At 28.1% G+C, this 6000-nt stretch overlaps 1 pseudogene; it reads right to left on the reverse strand.

The window, feature by feature from the left end:
* Positions 1-3587: 3587 nt before the first annotated feature.
* LOC107260866 lies at positions 3588-4211 on the reverse strand (annotated as a pseudogene).
* Positions 4212-6000: the final 1789 nt, after the last annotated feature.

A 6000-nucleotide genomic window follows, 5' to 3' on the forward strand; every position in this document is an offset into this window, starting at 1 on the left:
ATGTGGATTCAGACTATGCTGGTGATTTGGATGATAGAAGGTCTATAACTAGGTATGTTTTTACTCTTGGTGGAGGGCCTATATGTTGGAAATCAACAGTTCAGTCTATTGTGACATTATCTACACATGGCGAGAAGTCGCTAAAGAAGCTTTATGGCTTACTGGGCTAGTAAAGGAACTAGGTGTTGAGCAAGGTGGAGTTTAGTTAAATTGTCATAGTCAAAGTGTTATTCATTTGGCTAAGAACCAGGTGTACCATACTAGAACTAAGCATATTGAAGTGAGGTATCACAAGATTAAAGAGTTGATTGCATCTGGTGAGATATTATTGCAGAAGGTTCATACTAGTGAGAATGCAGCTGATATGTTGACTAAGCCGGTTACTACCAACAAGTTCATGTATGCTTGGACTTGTTAAATGTTTATAGTTGCTAGACAAGCATGGTAGCTCAATCCACTTTGGTGTGTGAGAAACTCCATGATTTCATCTCCTAAGGGGCTTGATATTCACCAAGGTGGAGATTTTTTAGGTATGTCTCATATATCAGTTTAAGGGACAGATGCTGGAGCAGAGCGGAGTAAGCAAGTGGAGCGCAGCGCAACGAGCGAATGGAGAAGATACAGCTGCTCTGTTATATATACACTAAGGGTTATATATATATATTGTATTTATAACCTAATAGTGTGGATGATTATCTTATAATAATAAATATAGCCGTTCATCGCTCACGAGAACGTAGGCACATTGCCGAATCTCGTTAAATCCTTATTGCTCAAACAAAAAAATTAAAAGGGTTTCAAAAGATTATATAAGATCATATATTTAAAAGAAATTTACAGTAAAATAGAACTTCTTAACTTTTATATAATAAGATGTAAAGAATTACAAAAATACGTTGATGGCTAAAAAAAGTTATTTTTATACAACATAAGAAAAACGCGTATGCTCAACTCAAAAACAATGAATTCAAATATCCAAAAAATTGCAACAACTCAATCTAACATTATTATAATATAAAATTTCAAAAAATTAATCAGAAATCGCGACAACAATCTGTAATAAACAACAGAACGAGAAAACAAAAAACTTCTTCAACAAACATCCATCAAATCCAAATCTAAAAATAGATAATGTAATCTCATCTATCTATTCTTTTGATTTTTTGTTATTTAAGAAAATGTGTTAAAATCCTTTAAAATAGATATATTGTATGATTTATTTAACTACTTACATGTAAAATAAGATGATTAAAGATTTTAAGTTCTCATTTTTAAAGATAAGTAAGTAATAAAAAATTATCTGCAGAAAACCCAGAAAATTATATATAACGAGTATACAGAGATATACTATAAGTATATCTTATGAAATCTTACAAAAATATATTCAAATTCATGTGTTATTGATTATATCATATAAATTACTTGCATTGACTATTATATTGATATAAATAAAAATAATAAAAAATAAATCAATAATAAATTATAAAAAGTAGGTTAAAATAAAATATAAAATAAATTTTAAAAGTTACAGTAAATAGTATATAATTAGTATACAATAGGTATATAATAAATATATATTAGGAGAAAAAAATATACAGTAAAAAAAAATATAAGTATATAAAGGCAGGTAATAAGTATCTATTATGAAAGTGTAGAAAATTAATATTTAAATAATTTTTTATTCATATATATATTGTACAAAATTCATATATTGAGAGTTAATGAGTATGGTACATAAAATGTATATATTTACAATAAGCATATAAAACAAATTTAAAAGTAAACAGTAAAAGGTATATAATGAGTATATAACTAATATATTTCAAGTATATTATATTGCATACTAATTATGAAATAAACTTTTATATTTTTTCTCATGTACAGACATTACAATAGTATTTTATTTTTCTTCACCACAACGGACATAGAGAAGAAAATATCACATATATAAATTTTAATGTAAAGAATATTCTATTATCAAAGGACAATTTAAAATGTGTACGGTAAATAGTATATACTAAGTATATAACAAGTTTATTTCAGATATATGATATTTTGATTTTCATTGAGTTTTTTCCATTCAGATTTTGGTTTCGTTAAGTATATAGTGAGTTTCTTTTTAGATATTGATGAGCTTTCCTTTTTATTTGCTCTCATTAATATCATTTTGTCATGTTCTTGATTATGTGAGAACAGAAGAAATGAGATATAAAATAAAAGATAATAACAATATTATTTATTATTTTTTTGAGTGAGCTTTGTTAGAAAGATGAAAATCAATTAGCTCAAGCTTTGTACGTGTCATTTTTATTCAAGAAAAGTATTAAACGAATTAGAAAATCTATATTTTTTTCTTTTATTCATGAGTCATATACTACCCCTTATGGTGTAATACCAATTTAAAATTTTAAGATATACAATAAATAATATATATTAAATATACGAGTATATCTGAGATATATGATACTTGATTCTTATTAAATTTTTCTCATTATATTTCATGAGCTCAAATTCATAAATCAAACTCATAGAAATATAATTATTATGTTGAATTAGATATTGCAATTTAAATGTTTGACAAAATACATGTGCGAAAATTTTCAATTAATTTTTTCGCTATTGTTATTATTAACCTAAATGAATACAGTAAACAATATATAATAAATATATAGCGAGTTTATTTCAAGTACATATTACGTTAATTCTTACTGAATTTTCTCCATTTAAATTTTAAAATCATCTTTTATATTTTTTTTAAATTTAAATATGGTCATAATTCCTACTGAGTATACTCTAATAATCTTTTATGTACAATACATCAATTAAAAAATTATATGACAATTACATCAAGTTCCTCCTCCAATTCTTATTTAGCATATCCACCTCCTTAAGCTTATTACATAATTCAAACTCACAATAAAATTTCATCTTTTTTTGAATTTTATATAAGAGAATAACATTGATCGTAAGCCTCTTCCAATATCCGTAAGCTTGTTACTAAAAGCTTTTCATATATATATTGCCGGTGTAATGTCGCTAAAAGCTTTTCTAACGACAAAAATATTTTTGTCTAAATGCATTTAATTCTTTGCATAGGTTTCGAGCATTTAGACAAAGAAAAAATGGCAAAATGGCTCTTTTTTTCCTTTATTATTTTATTTCCTAAATTGTAATATTATTATTAATTAAATAATTTCTTTCTGATTGACTTAATAATAAGTTATATCCGATATAGAACTATAAAGCACTGTAAAAGCATCTATAATATATTTTTCATATATATATTAAATTTTTGGGAAAACGATTCCAGATACCCCGACCTTTAACCGTTTTTGTGAATCTACCCTCACATTTAAAACGTATCAATTTAGTCCACCATGTTTGCGTCTTGTATCATTTCTACCCACTCGTGTTTTGGCGTGTGCCACTAATGACATGGCGTCCACGTAGCTCTACATGTTTGTCTACGTGGCTGAGGACATTGAAGTACCTCAAAACTCACCGTTTTCTCCCCAATTTTTTTTCCAATTCTAATTTCTAGAGTTTAAAATTACAATACAACTAATAACTTTCAACAACACCAATTGCTAGATAGCCAGAATAGCAGGAATAGGTGGGTTAGGTCCAAACACTGCATTAGCTATAGTAATGGCGCCGGGATTCCGACTGCTCAAACCAGCAAAAGCTACTGCATTCGTCTTTGCAAGATTGAACTGGAAGTGAATCAGACCAATTGGGAACACGAAAACAACTCCTGGGTATAACACTTTTGAGACTAAGCGATTAGGGTTTTGATGTAACAAAGCCGACATAAAGAGTTCCTTCAATGACCACATGAATTTATGTTGCTCGAGGGTGAGTGTGTGGAGGGTTTAAGCCACCATTTGCTGCATAGTCAAGACGAGCAAGAGAAATACCAAGTGTATTAAGGCCTGCAATTTAATCGACATTTAAGAGCATTTACTCCATTTTGGTTTGCAGTATCTCTTGGGATGTTTAATCCAGAAAAAGAAGTCTTCAGCTACGGTAAGATTTGGGTTCTTGCAGAATTTCCCATTGACAAACACTGCAGCATTTAGTTAACAAATAAACCCTAGAAATTAGAATTGGAAAAATAATTGGGGAAATGTTAGGACGAAACGGTGAATTTTGAGATCCTTCATTATGCTCAGCCACGTAAACAAACATGTGGAGCCACGTGTGGACGCCATGTCATTACTGGCACACGCCAAAACACGAGTGGGTAGAAATGATACAAGACGCAAACACGGTGGACCAAATTGATACGTTTTAAAGGTAAGGGTAGATTCGCGAAAATGGTTAAAGATTGGGGTATCTGGGATCGTTTTTCCTAAATTTTTTATTTTTAAGAGTTATATAATTAAATAGCAAATATTTTTTATTTTTAAATATAAAGTCAATTTTTATTTTCTATTTTATATTTAATAAATATACTACAAATTTCTATACACTTAACTAATTAATATCTATAAATTAAAAATAAAAATATAATATTATTAATATTTATAAAAATAGATATAAATATAAGAATTTATTAAATTTAAATGAAATATTTAAGATGTTTTCAATTTATACATCCCATATTCCTTCATATATATATACACATTTAAACATATAAATTAGAAGTATACATCTTGTAGAGATACGATCAACAAGATAAGATTGTCGATCATTGGCCTGAGTAGACATTATTGAACTTGGCAAATTGCAAGTAGATTTGAAAATTATAAGAAGCATTTAAAGCAATAGTGCCCACCATGAAAACTAAAAATCAAGCTTGGAATTGGGCAAGTCTTTTGAAGCGCGAGTCCAGCAAGTTATTCATTAATATTAATGACAACACGAAACTTGCTAAGTAACGTTTGCCAAAGAGAAGACTTAAGAAAACAAAGAAAATGACATGAATATTGCGGCCTTAAATGTTTTGTCGTTTGGACGGACCACCAATAATTTAGTACTCAATATATATCTATTTAATCATATAATGATTGGTTAAAGTGGTAACTCATTTTGCACCCATTTTATAATATTCTAAGCTTCGTTTTCATTGCTGATTATAATTGATAACTTTATAATATTATATAGGTAGAAATATATACACAAAGTTAATCACAATTCTGTATCTCAAAATCATCAAATTAGGTGGGTGGGCAAAAAAGTGTTTTTCATTTTTGGGCGGCTTTTTACTGTAGAAAAGTTAATATTGATGCCTGCACAAAATTTATATACACTTACAATATTGTCATATATTAATGCATTCTCCGGTGAAAGGTGACTCGGGTAACAAGTTTTATAGCCTTTTTTTTTTATGAAATTTAATTTTATCATTTTTTGAGGTTCTGAGTCAACAGTTAATTGAGGTTATGCCGTGCTGAGCACTTCTTACTGAAATAATCTGGCTTAGGGCTTGATATATATGAGGTCTTTTTCAAGTGTGGTTTCTGACTATTAATTTTGAGCTGCCATGTCTGTATCAAAAAGGACCATAGCTTATATAATTAATGATCTAACATACAAATGAAAAGATCAGTTCAATTTAAGATATTCAATCCTACTACTGCTCCCTTTTTTTTAATTAATTTGAAAATTTCAAATTTAATGGTAATGCAATTGGACAGTTCTTCCATTTTTTGACAAATCCCTTTCACTCCAAGGTAATGGAAAAACTAAAAAATAAAGTTTTGCTAAAAAATAGAAAAAGGAAAATTTAAGTGTTTCGATTAATGACGATTTTAAATATTTGGGTCATGAGCATTCCTTTGATATTAAAAATATATTCATAGATAATTTATTCTTAAGTTAAATATTTAAGTTCTTATTATTATATAAAGCTGATAGCTTGATTTTTCGTTTTGGGTATTCGGATAGAATGTGAATGTAAATTAAACTGGAAAAGCAATTGGTCACTTATCACCTTGAGCTTAAATTAGGGTTTCAGAGTTGGAGAAAAAAAATAATATTATATATTATATATATATG

The sequence above is a fragment of the Ricinus communis genome, chromosome 3 (assembly GCF_019578655.1).
Source record: "Ricinus communis isolate WT05 ecotype wild-type chromosome 3, ASM1957865v1, whole genome shotgun sequence".
NCBI lineage: Eukaryota > Viridiplantae > Streptophyta > Magnoliopsida > Malpighiales > Euphorbiaceae > Ricinus > Ricinus communis.